The 14,344-nt window shown below is 40.8% G+C and overlaps 1 long non-coding RNA gene across 2 annotated transcripts; it reads left to right on the forward strand.

Moving 5' to 3' along the window:
- Positions 1–1,787: 1,787 nt before the first annotated feature.
- LOC127343994 (uncharacterized) lies at positions 1,788–3,775 on the forward strand. Of its 2 annotated transcripts, XR_011756022.1 has the most exons (3): positions 1,788–1,997; positions 2,097–2,342; positions 3,417–3,775. It is a non-coding gene; the product is annotated as an uncharacterized lncRNA (long non-coding RNA). The 2 variants fall into 2 exon arrangements; XR_011756021.1 differs by having other exon boundaries at positions 1,788–2,342.
- Positions 3,776–14,344: the final 10,569 nt, after the last annotated feature.

Here is a 14,344-nt window from a genome sequence, read left to right on the forward strand (position 1 = left end):
GTTCATTTCTCCTAAATTTTGAAGTTCACATCTCCTGCTAATTGGAGCTAGGTAATTCAGTTCCCCTCACTTCTTATTCCCAGCACATATTGTTCACATGCTTGTGAATTCGTAAAAGTACTATGATTTATGATGTAGAAAGAAAAAGAAGCTCATATTGTTCACATGGCAAGTTTGTATTTTATTTCCAGGAGTTCTTTTTGTCTGCTTGGTAGTTTAAACAAAAAAGAAGGCGATAAAGTTTACTTTTATTTGCCTGAGAAGTTCACTCCGCAAATAAACTGAAGTTCAATCGGTACAAAATAACTGAAGTTGAATTTGTAAATAATAAAACCAACTCATTTCTATAAGACATAAAAAGTTCATTATGTGATCTACCTCTGTGCCGCCATACCTCTAGCGTGCTAGTAATGTTCAATTCGTTCACAGTTGGAGAAACTTTTTTTCAAATTAGAAAAAAATGATCTGAACTTGTATATGAATGGTTCTGAAACTTAATTATTTTGTGTTCTGAACAGCCGCTGCATGAATCTAGGTGAAGCTACATGAAATGGTTCATTTCGGTAATGGACGCTATTTGCTAGATTAAGCTACTGCTATTTTCTAGCTTTGTTCTCTCTAACTGGTAGAAAGTTGTAAAACATACCATCCAGCTACAGTTGTTAATTTGAGTAGTTAACTAGTTAATCTCAAGATATACATTTGTTAGACATTAGGCGGTACACTTCCATGTAAATTACCTTTAGTTGTTAGAACATCACTTTTTCTGGTAACAAGGTCACTTGTTTTCGTGGGATTTCATTTTCTTTTTTAGTTTATATCATTTGTCCAACACGCTTGTTTGCTTAAAAAGGAATGTTCACCACGAACATAGTTCACATTTCCTTGTCATGAAGTTCACTTAAAATAAACCAATTCACTTCTATATAAGACATAAAAAAGTTCTTATTCCGGACTTTCCCCAGGAGTTGCATTGAACTTCTGATAAATTTGCATGTTGGTGTGGAGATGCTATTTTGTGAAGTGTTGTTGGTTACAACTACATTTCAGTTCCTAGCGCTGGGCCCCGACAGAAATGGCGCACCACTTTATGTCCTTGATCAGATAGGCTGTCCTGGACCAAGCTACGTTTTTTATTTTTCTATCCAACATGCTATCAAATTGTTTTGTCTAGTCTGAACTTGAACTGCTATTTTATTTGTCAAACCATTTTCTGCCAGTCGGTTTGCTGCCTGTGTACTCCTTTAGAACTTCTGATGGCTACGTCATGTCTGAGAGAGAGGATTTACATTAGCATTGAAAGTTCACTTTTCCCTGTGTGGTAAGTTCATTCATTCTTATCATGAAGTTAAATTCGTCCGCCCGAAAAAACCTCGCTGTAATAAAGCAGGGAACAGAAGTTCACTGTGAACTGTAGGAGTTATTATTTAAACTTGAAAACATTTTATTGATTTGCTGGTTGGTTGGTAGCTGCTAACTTTTATTAATAAGCATGGAGATATTTTAAAAGTTCGGAATTTTTAAAAGCCGGCGTGTCTAGAGGAGCCTGAGCTGGAGCATTTCCTTGAGGCAAATGGTTTGAGTGACAAAGAGGAAGCAACGGAAAGGCGTCTCCTGGGTGCTGATGCCTTTGTCAACCTACCATGCCATGGCCCTGTATGTCACACATCTTTTGAAGTTCATATTAGTGCCTTTCTAAGGTTCAGTTCTTGACTCTTTTGAAGTTCATATTTGGTTCGACAAAATGGCAGTTCTGGATCATGTGAAAACAGGGAAAAATGGTAGTTCACTCTTCATACTTTCGTGGTTGTCTGTATTAAAAGCTAGAACTCTAGTATGCTTATAGCTAGTAAAACCTTTACTTAGTAAGTTGCTGAGTTTGCTATGTAGAAACAAGAGTACTGCTTTCCAGAGGTTCAGTTTTGTATTCTGACGAAGTTCTATTTAGTGTTTCTTCTGAAATCCAGTTCAAGGTCATGACCATGTGCTTTCCAGAGGTTTAGTTTTGTATTCTTCTGAAGTTCTGTCCAATGTTTGTTCTGAAATTCAGTTCAAGGTCATGACTATAACACTCTTTTGAATATTTATTAGTTTAGATTCAAAGTCTTGTCCTTTCGGATGCAACCAATGTGCCATGCCATGGAAGCAAGTAAGCATTAAGATAAGTTCACTACATGTACACAGAGAAGTTCCTTTCTTAGTTAATTTATGTTACATTCTACCATTCATACCATGGCATTTTGTACTTTCCTGATAATAGTGTGAACTCCCTATTTGGCCAAGATCATGAGATGTCTACATTTATGAAACCTCTCTTGCGACTCCTCCAACGAGCTCTATTGGTAAGTTCACTTCTTCTAATATGTGGAGTTCACATCTCCTAATTGGTAAATTTCACATCTCCCTGCTACTTCAGTTTAGATATTCCTGCTAGGTAAATTGGTCTTTCCGATTTGAAATTTGTTGTTAACTGAATTTTGAAGTTCACAAAGGGATAAATGTGACGCTCAGATAGACATGAATGTGAAGTTCATGAATTTGTTGATGTTTGTTTTACAATCATGCTTGAAGTTCACCTCTTTTTTCTCTGGGATTTAGCCTTGTCCATTTTATCGGCAATTTTGCATTGTAATTTCCTGGAAGTGCACATTTGTCTACGTGAAAGTTCATATTTTTCTTACCAGAAGTATCTTGGTCGAAACAATTCAATTTGACTTGCAAGAGAAGTCTGATTTAATGTGAAAAATAAAGTCCACTTGTCAAGCTATAGAGGTTTGTTTACTGAAAGCCGAAGTTCACTCCATTAAAAAAATGCTTGTATGCTTATTAGGAGAACTATATTTCTGGAGTAATTTTCCACCGGAATATACCTGTCTATGTTGACACTCCTAATTTACAAAAAGTTGGCTTTAGAATAGCTAGAGAAGTTCACTCTTGTTCAAATTCTGGTCCATATAAATTACTTGACATTTTTATTTTGTATAAGAACTAGGATGATGTATTTTATCATTTAATATCTCAGCTTCTAAGACTATTACTTAGAAGCTGCCTTTGTTTTCTGTATCATTTTCCAAAGAATCAATACTGCTTGTTTTACATTTGTGCGAGTTCACTGGTTTGTCCACATAGGAATTTGCAATTTTTTGGAAGTTAAATTTACTTTTTCCGGGGAATCCACTTTGTCGTGGGAGGAGTCCACTTTTGTCTAGTATGAAAAAAAGTATTCACAATACCAGATGCTTCCCGGATAGTATGAAAAATACTAGTTCACATTATTATTGGGGCCAGTTCACTTTCGGCTACTGTGATTTTTTCTGTGATTGTTATGGAGATTTAATCTTGGTTGTCCATTGATTTTAGATGTATTTTTCAAGTGAAACTCTGAAGCTAACTTTCATTCTTTATTTGTCTTATAGAAATGTGTGAATCTGAAATTTAACAGAGCCATCAGCATGGAGGATGAGGCAATGAATGTCAGCGGTTTTCTGCACGTGAATGTCCATAGTCCAGACATTAGAGATAGGAAGTTCAGATTTTGGCTTCGTCTTTCCAGGATTGGCTTCAAAACATGACAAATGGTTGCATGCTTTGTCTTTTCACTGTAGCTCCATGTCCGCATGCTGTCGTGAGGGTGTGTACAATTTTTTCGTGCTGCCGACTGCTATTGTGCTTGACACTCACGTTTGCATTTGGCTCTGATACTTGTAATAATTTGGCCAAATGGAGAACATATACTTTTGTTGATGTGTAATAAAAAAAAGTTCATTTATATTCACGTTGAAAGTTCAGTTTTGTGTTCGGGGGAGTTAGTGTGTCTGAGTTGGAATTTTAGTTAAAAGTGCACAATAAAAAAGAATCAAAATCGTACACTGCAAGTTGAGAAGTTCTCTTCAAATCAACAGAGAGAGTTCAGTTCCACTCACTTTTTTTATTCTTGGCACTAAGTTCACTTTATTGATCTTGGCAGCTTGTTTTATCTGACACACATTATCAGTTTTGAAGTAAGTTCTAAAGTGCACTTTGCTTGTATGAGAAGTTCAATTTACATTGGCCACGGAGAATTTTAGTTTGTACCACGTGACAGTTCACTTTAAACAAGCCGTAAATTTCTATTTTTTGTCAATATTAACTTTGAACATGAAGGAAGTTCAAAAATAACTTTTTGTCAATATAAAATTTGAACGCGGAGGATGTTCACCACGAACATGCCGGAAATTTTCTTTTGTCGACCTTCATTTTGTACCGGGCGTGAAAGCTCACTTTGAACCATGTAGGAAGTTCATTTTGAACATAACTGAAAGTTTTAGAACCGCGACCGGAAGTTCATTAACAAATATCGGGAAGTTCACTTCCATATTCGAGCAGCTCACACACTGTTTGGGCGGAAATCATATGCATAGAAATCGTCTGTATGACCATCGGCTGCGTGAATCGACCAACTCCACGTACAGTTAGCACTAATATAACTCTATTAATACTCCAACACACCACAACGCCACACCTAATCAATCTAGATGAGCCAATTTTGAAATGTTCTAGTGTCGACGTTATCTCCGCTTTTGTGTATTTCTGAAATTAAATCAAAACCTTTTAGAATTTGGAAAAACATTCAACACGAAAAAGATGCGCCTAATCAATATCTTTTCAACGCAATATCGTTTGGTACATTTCGACAAGTGGTTCGGAAATAATCCTCAAAAAACAGTTCGAAAAACCGAGAAGCTCGAAAAGCGAAATCACGTATTTTCAAATCTGCTCTTAAACTGTAAACAATTTAGAAAAGTGTTCTTCATGAGAAAGGTACGCCTATTCATCAGCTTTCCAACGGCATATCATACGCATCAATCTGTTAAACGGTTTGAAAACTAGAACCCCAAAACTGCACGAAAATAGATAAATCCGCGAAAACATTGTTTTGTATATTTAAAATTAGTTTTAAACAATACAGAATTTGGGAAAACAATGAACATGAAAAAGTTGCGAAATTTCCGTACGAATCCAACGGTATATTATACGCATTATTCCGATAAGCGGTTTGAAAACCAACATGAAAATACTGTCCGCACGGACATGCAAATCCGGTATTCCGTCGAGAAGTTCACTTGAAGAAACCAGGAAGTTCACAAGTGGTTCGAGAATAGTTATTCTCGAACCGGTTCGAGAATAGCAGACCTATATATATATATATATATATATATATATATATATATATATATATATATATATATATATATTCTGAACATCTTTCCGTGTATATAAGTTTGGCGGGCCGCGATCCACCAACGGATTAAACAGATTCTAGAAAAGAAAAATCCCACCCGAGCAACACATCTTCACCAAGTTCCCCATTCACCCGCCGGCCGCTGCATCCAGTTCCCACGCCGGCGACCCCGCCCAGCTTCTCCCGCCGGCGATCGCGCCCAGATTCTCCCGCAGGGGACCGCGCCCAGCTTCTCCCGTCGGCGACCGCGCCCATGGTTCCCTGGCCTCCGGCCGCCGTTGTGGGCCGAACCGAGATCCCGCGGACGGCCCAGGCCTCGCGTCCCCATACCGACCTCCCGATGTTGCCTGGAGCTCCGCCGTGCTGGGAATCTCGCTCGTTAGCCGCCACCGCGCCCCTGCATCGATGGCCTCGGAAGCGCCCGGAACCACCTCGCTCTCTCTCTGCCCCCCCCCCCTCCCCCCCCCCCAGGTCCCCATCTTCCTCACCATCGACCAGGGCGCCACCGCACTGCTACCTCCACGAGATCATGAGGTACTCACTCGATTTGGAGGCCGGTGGAATTTTTGGTTTAAGAACCGCTACCGCTGATTGGTGAATTGAGCTGTCGCTGACAGCTGAATTGTACTGCCCACGAGAGCCGAAGTAAAGTGCTGCTTCAGCTACAAATCTAATCCATTCTATCATCAACGTGAACTGCTGCGAGCTTGGGTGTGGACGAATTTCTGTGAGCGCGTTCGTGGACTGCGAGCCGCGCGCCGCCGCCCCTACTCGACGCGGATTGAGGAAAATAACTGAGATGCGGCACAGCGACAGTACATATGTTAAAAAACTGTAAGTACATGAGTTCGTGCCTGCAAGTTCATGGAGATTCTCTCCCTTGACGCGGTGGCGCAGGCATAGACTGCTACTATTACGTGTGCTACTTGTTCAGCGATTGTGTATTTGGGAAATTTTATACATGCATAAATTTATGTGCCCAAAAGCTGTTTGTTCTTAATCCGTATGTCAGAAAGGTTGAGAATGGCATCCTCGTCCGTGCTCCAATTCATCGCCGCCTCCCTTGCGCACACAGCCAGACGGCCCCGCGCAGCCGCAGCCAGAGGGCGCTCGCGCCGCCACAGCCATTGGGCGCCCTCGCCACCGCAGCCCTAGGGCGCCCGCGCCACAGCCAGAGGGCCCCGCATGCGCCGCAGCCAGAGGCCCCCAGCACCGCCGCCTTACGGACGTCCCGCCGCTGCCGGGCGGTCCCCCGTCGACCCGACCTAGCGACATCCCAGCCCCGTCGACCCGCACACCGGTCGCCGCTCTCCCAAGAACCACCCTTCCCCGACGACTCGCGCAACCTCCTGCTACACTTCCTCGCCGCCTCTCCCTTGGATTCCGGCGAGGCCACTCGCCTAGGCTTCAACGCGCCACTGGTGGGAGATTCTCCACGGACTCTGCTCGCGCCGATGGCTCCGTGCACGGATTTCTTCCACAAAATATTTTCCTGAGGTGTTCGGATGTAGCCTGGGATTTATTAATTTATTGAATTTTCTAGATGCAATTCCTCTGTTAAAATTTGATGCATTTGACAAATAAATAAAAGATCAAGACGCAGAATGAAAACTTTGTTTATTGCCCTTGCAACATTGTGTACTGCCCGGTACTATAAAAAATATATTTCCATTTTGTTTTATTAAATTGTACTAGCCCCTGCGACACTACCTCTCAAAAAAATAAGAAAAATTAATTAAAATGTTCGCTAGGAAAATTAACATCGTGGCGTCTCCAAGTACAAGACCACATGTTTAGGACGTACGGTTGTTTGATTCAAAAAAGTGCATGTATATGTCATGTTCGACTAGGAACACGCCAATTAGTCACTACTAGCCGACAAATGCTTTTATTAAGGAAGTACATGTATGTGTCTATAGACAACACATAGAAAAATAAGTGAGAAGTTCAATTACCATATATTGAAAAGGACATATATTTTTGGATATCATGTGAGTTTATCGTTCCAATGCAACAATAACCACTCAAAGTCAGGGGGCGGATTGGAGGTCAAATTAATTGGAAAATGAATGAAAAAGGTTCAAATAATTGACGATGAGAAGTACAACTATTCAACATGAGCAGTACACCCACTTATTATAACAAGTACAAGAAAACCGACAAAATCGAAATGTAGAAAAAACAAAATAAGACTGCCATCCGCGAGGAAATTCAAATACTTGATGACGGGATGTACAACCATTCGACATAAGCAGTACAATCACTTAATATAAGAAGTACAAGAAACCAAGAAAATCCAAATGTCGATAAAACAATATAATCCCGTCATCCGCGAGGAAGTACAAGCGGAGACTACAGGAAGTACAAACAATAATTCCATGAATTAATATTGTCCAAAGAAAATACGCCCACATAAGTTCACATAGCAATGTTGGGAAGTTCAAATATTAAGATCCGGGAAGTGGAGAATCTCTTAAATAAAGTGTATGGACAATCTAAAATTACCACGCCGAAGCCCACATGTTTAGTTTTTTTGTAAAACACAGTAGTGTCAAAACATATCCGGGAAGTACAACCACGAAGGACAAGAAGTACAAGGACATGTCGCAGGAAGTTCAGACGGACACCATACGAGAAAATTATAGTTGTTTTACTGAACACTTTCGTGAAACAGCGCCAAAAAGTACAACCATTCGACATAGGCAGTACATCCACTTAATGTAGGAAGTACAGGAAAACCGACAAAATCCACATGTAGAGAAAACAAAATAATACCAGCACCCGCGAGGAAGTTCAAATACTTGACTATGATAAGTACAACTATTCGACTTAAGCAGTATACCCACTTAATATAGGAAGTACCAGAAAACCGATAAAATCTAAATGTAGAAAAAACAAAATAATACCACCACCCACAAGAAAAGTTCAAATACTTGTTTACGAGAAGTACAACCATTCGACATAAGCAGTATTAATATAGGAAGTACAAGAAAACAAACAAAATCTAAATGTAGAAAAGACAAAATAATACCACCACCCGTGAGGAAGCTCAAATACTTGAATACAAGAAGTACAACCATTCGAGATAAGCAATACACACACTTAATATAAGAAGTATAAGAAAACCGGCAAAATCCAAATGTAGAAAAAACAAAATGATAACATCATCCGCGAGGAAGTACAAGCAGTGAATACGAGAAGTACAAGCATAGACTACATGAAGTACAAGCGGTAACTACATGAACTACGAGAAAAATGTAGTTGTTTTACTTAACACTTTCATGAAACCGCACCGAGAAGTACAACCGCATTTCCCGATAAGTACAAGTTCGTGTCGAGGGAAGTTTAGTGCTCTGTTTTTACGGGGCGGAAATCTATTGTGCAGATCTCATCGATTTGATCGCCAACCACTTCAATAATTGTCACCAAAATCTTTATATGGTAGAGTATATGTCTAGTTTCATTATCTACAACATTTTACAACAAAGAAATGGATGTAATCCATCAAATTCAAATCATTATCTCGCAAAGTAAACCAGAAACATGATTTCAAAACTTTTGAAGTTAGTTTTAAACCGTTCAGATTTGACAAAAATGGTAAATACGAAAAATATGCACCATTTTGACACCTTTCCAACCGTATATAATTTCCATTGTTTAAACATACCTCATGGAAATCGAGGGACAATCATTTGGTACCCATCACGTAAAACGGGTGGACAGTAATTCGAGTTATTCTCTTGAACTGCAAGGAATTAGAGAAAACAACGTGAATGATAAAGTTGCACCTACTCTATAGCTTTCCAATTCCATATAATTTTCATCATTCCGATAAGTGGTTGAATAAAATCGTCCAACTTACTATCCGCCCATTTTTTAATACGTTCGAATTTCGGTATTGTCAAAATTATTCAAAAACTATGCATAATTTGGAAAATCATAAAATATGAAATAGTTGCGAAATTTCATTATCTATCCAACCGTATACCATTTGCATCATTTGGATAAGCGATTCGAAAATCGAACTAAAAGTTTGTTTTATGACCATACAAAAACGTTTTCGTATTTTCAAAATTATATTTAAACTGTACAAAATCTGTGAAAAGTGTGAGCATGAAAAAGTTGCGGTTTTTCATTATCTATCGAACGGTATATCATTTGCAAAATTCTGTAAAATGGTAGAGAAATTCAAAGTATAATCAGTAGCTTTGAATAAATGGGAAGTTTAAGTAAGTTCCGATAGAAAGGTCAACCATGTTATCCGTGAAGTACAACCTTGTGTCTAGGAAAATTCAAGTCGGTGCTCAGCAGCAGCCTGAGAAGTTCAACCTTGTGTCCAGGAAAGTTCAAAGACTTAAAGCTGAGAAGTACAACCATTCAACACAAGAAGTACAATCACTTAGTATAGGAAGTACAAAAAAACCGACAAAATTTAAATGTACAAAAAACAAAAAATCCCCTCATCAGCGGGAAGTACAATCAGTGATTCCGAGAAGTACAAGCGGTGACTACGGGAAGTAGAAAATGTTTAGATAAATTTCTATCAGTTTTTCTAAACAGTTTCGTGAAACCGCACCAAAAAGTACAACCGCATTGCCCGAGAAGTACAAGTTCATGTCGAGGGAAGTTCAGTGCTCTGTTTTTACAGGGCGGAAATCTATTGTCCAAATCTCATCGATTTAATCACCAACCACTTAAATCATTATCACCAAAAGCTTTATATGGTAGGGTATATGTCTAATTTCATTACCCACAACATTTTACAACAAATAAATGCATCTAATCCATCAAATTTGAATCGTTATCCCACAAAATATACCGGCAACATGATTTCAAAACTTCTAAAATTAGTTTTAAATTCAGATTTGGAAAAAATGGTAGATATGAAAAAGATGCGCCATTTTGATACCTTTCCAACCGTATATCATTTCCATTATTTAAATATACCGCATGGAATCCATGGGGAAAATCATTTGGTGCTTGTCACATAAAACAGGCGGACAGTAATTCAAGTTATTCTCTTAAGCTGTAAGGAATTAGAGAAAACAATTGGAATAAGAAAGTTGTGCCTAGTCCATAGCTTTCCAACGCCATATCATTTGCATCATTCCGACATACGGTTGAAACAAATCATCCAAATTACTGTCCGCTCGTTTTTTTAGTACGTCCGAATTTCGGTATTTTCGAAATTATTCAAAAACTGTGAGGATTTTGAAAAAGCATATAAAATGGAAAAGTTGCGCAATTTCATTATCTTTCCAACGGTATATCATTTGCACAGTTTCGATAAGCGATTCGAAAATCAAACTAAAAGTTCGTTTTCTGGCCATATAGAAGCGTTTTTGTATTTTCAAAATTAAATTTAAACCGTGCAAAATCTGTGAAAAGTGTGAACATGAAAAAGTTGCGGTTTTCCATTATCTATCCAACGGTATATCATTTGCATAGTTCCGACAAATGGTTGAGAAACTTAAGGTATAATCAGTACCTCTGAAGAAAACGGAAAGTTCAGGTAAGTTCGATAGAAAGTTGAACCCTGTTATCCGGGAAGTACAATCTTGTGTCCAGGAAAGTACAAGTCGGTGCTCAGAATATTATTCTGCAACTGGTTGCAGAATAGTGCTGGTATATATATATATATATATATATATATATATATATATATATATATATATATATATATATATATATATATATATATATATATATATTGTCCTAACTATCTTGTTGTGTACGCTATTATGCAGAATGAAGCTTAGGGAATGCAGAATAAGGAACATCCATGATGTTGGGTTCATTGACCCACAAATCATTAATGGATATGTGTTACAAAATCACCCCGCCGACGTGGAGCAAGACCTGTGGCTTTTTCTTACAAAGCAGGAACTCAAAAGTGATATTCTATTTCCTTACCATTTTGGGTGAGTGTTTCTGTCTTGAGCAGATTCTCTTTTGTTTACTCCATACATGGTATGTGGCTAATCGATGAGTTATGCATGACTGTGCATGTATCGTGTCCACAGGTTCCATTGGATTATGCTAGTAATTCAATTTCACACCTCCACAGTTCTCGTCATCGACTCTCTGAATATGGATTCAAAGCTTTGGGTCGACATGAGAAGAATGCTGCAAAAGTAATTATTTTCATTCATTTGCGCTCTATATCGATCGGCCTATTTCGTTCATTTCCTAATATCAAGTAACTAATAACTCTCTTGTTCATTTAATTTTCTTTGCCTCGTAGGGTTTGGAGACGGTTCACAGATGAAAAGGTCGGTGAATTCAAAAAAGAGCTACAATTTAGAAGGTTAGTGACTGGGGATATTCAGCCACCGGGGACCAATCTATGTGGATACTATGTTTGTGAGATGATCCGGAGATACACCTCTGAGCGGCAGCCGTCTGATAACAATGTCAAGAGGAATAACCTCCGGAAGACGCTTAGTCCAGAAGCTCGCTTCCGACCACTTCAAGAGGAACTAGCAGGATGGTTCATGAGGGAAGTCCTCCATCCTAAAGGAGAACACTATTACGAGGACGTAGAACTTCTGATGCAGTAAATTATGTATGGAAACTTGTTCAAAATTGTATATGGTCATCCGATATTGAATATATATTGTATATTCCACTTGAATTCTTTTTGGTTCTAATTTCAAATTTGTTTGAAATTGTATATTCATATGCATGTATGTAGTACAGTAGAATATGTGAAACTCCTTCAAAATTAAAATAAAACACAAAAGAAATAAAACAATACAAATTAAAAAGAAACCAGATTTAGGGGGGGCTAAAACCCTAAACCCGCGGCGGCCTTTAGTCGCGGTTGGCCAGAAGAACCGCGACTAAAGGTCCTCCGCTCCGACGGTCGCCTGGCGCCCACGTGGACGGGCCTTTAGTCGCGGTTCGTAAGCAACCGCAATTAAAAGGTGGGGGGTTTTAGTCGCGCATATTTAATACCGGTTGCGCAACCGATATTAATGGCCGTTGCGAACCGCGACTATTGGCCCTTTTTCTTCCAGTGAACAGAATCCAACCCCTTAAAAAAATGCCTCAACTCTTTCAGCAAGCACGGGAGGCCGCCGTCGGAGCCGCTCTGCTGCCCAGTCCATATCGCTGCCGACCAGAACGAGGCCAGGAGCCACGCCGAGCTTCGGGGGAGGCGGTCCAGCGCAGTAGGGGGGGGGGGCTGGAGGCAAAGGATCTCCGGGATAGCGGGGAATCTACCGCGGCGGCGCTCCTGCATGACGTCTGTCGCGATCTTCGTTGACCTTGCCGTCGCAGTCGCGGAGAGTTGCGCATCGGGCATGGACGACACCACGCATCCACCTGCCGGCGGCCGGCGGTTCGGGCAACGTAGCCGCGGCCTCGTCCGCGTGGGTTCAGATCTACACCGGTGGTGGAGCATAAGCATAGCGAAGTGGTGCACGCGCGGCCGCGTGGCGGCGACATAGATACTGTATCAATGCTCCAGCAGGCGGCGTCCCAGCTCCTCTCGATGTGCGTATTACATGCCGCCGCGCTGCAGCTCAACGGGGTCAAGGCGCCACAGCGAGCTTCCTGTCGTGCTCTACGCGCGCAAGTAGCGCCCCTCGCGCTTGCCGATCAACGCCTGGCTGGTCCACGATCGTTGTGCTGCTCGGCATGCTGCCTCGGCGGGCTAGCTACTGTTGTGCATGTATCTCGGTGCCCCTAATTGTTTTTTTTTTTTTTTTTGAGACCCCTCGATCTGTGTTACAGTTGTAGTATCTGAACTTATGCACTAACTCAACACCACACTCACACCACACACACGCACACCACTAGTGCACAAGTTAGACCCTAGAACTATACACACAGCACACATAATTTGAGTGTCCCTAGGAGCTAGTAGTTGTGGCACATATGTGTGGAGGGGATTTTATTCTGGAGCAAAGCCCCGGTGAGACACCTGAAAATCGTCCCCTGCGGGGATCGATCCCAGGCGGGCTGGCTGGCCACTGCCAAGCCAAGCCACTGCGCTGACCGCGCGTCCCCCCCCCCCCCCCCCTAATTGTTATGCTGTTGTGCGCGTTAACGCTGTGGTTTAGCTATTGTGCTGTTCACCTAGGGGAGAGAGTACGCAATTCAAATGGCTGGGTTGACCCACGCTGGCCGGTGTGCTCCGGCGGCGGCGCAAGTTTTGGGTCTCGCGTCAGATCGAGCTGAAGGTGGGGGATGAAGGAGAGAATATGACCTTTTGCCGGACATGATGGACGAGTAGAGATTTTGTATGCAAAATTAACACTACGGAGGGGCTGATAAGTGGGCTCCTTGAGTGCCACATCGACAAATACGTGGTCTTCTCAGCACCAGTGACCGTACATGAACCTTTGCACGTATTTAGTTACCGTAATTTGGTATTTCTTAAGTACAATGACCAATCTGGATCTGGCCAACAAGTTCAAGTATTAACCATGTATTTTACTCGTAGTTCTGGATAGAGTCTCGCTCATAACCTACTATTTCTCTTGCCGAATACAAATATGTTTCAAGTCTTCTGTGTATGAGGGAGATTGTTAAGGGGGCAGAATACCAATCATGCCAAAACTTTAAGTAATATATAAGTTTTTTTTAGCTTAAATAGATATCTTTAAGAATTTTTCTACAGTAGGGGGCCATTGCCCCCTCCCCGTCCTAAGAAAACTTCGGCAATGTGAACAAGGAGACCTTCGTGTTGTTTCACCCTAGGGCCCCGGAAATCTATGGATCGGCCCTACCTCCATCTTCCTCCCCTCCGCAACGGCGACCTGCGAACGATGGCTGAGCTAGGAGGGGAGGCGCAGCTGCTACCTATGATACTCGGCTCCTCTTCGATATAGTAGATGGTGCAGCCGATCTGGTGCGAAGGTGATAACTGAGCCACTATTTCTATTCAGGTTTTCTTGAGATTCAGGTCAATGGTCCCCACGATAAAAAAAAGGGAATCTACAGCTGTCATGTGTAGAAAAATAGAAGTGCTCTTCACAATACTACATTACTATTCAAACAAATTTGGAAGAATAAATCACGACATATCGCAAGACTACATGAAAGTGTTCGGACTACATGCCCAAGTAATAAAGAACTTTATAGATGCAGTTTAAGAAATAATTTTTTAAATATTAA

This window comes from Lolium perenne, chromosome 3 (genome assembly GCF_019359855.2).
Source record: "Lolium perenne isolate Kyuss_39 chromosome 3, Kyuss_2.0, whole genome shotgun sequence".
NCBI lineage: Eukaryota > Viridiplantae > Streptophyta > Magnoliopsida > Poales > Poaceae > Lolium > Lolium perenne.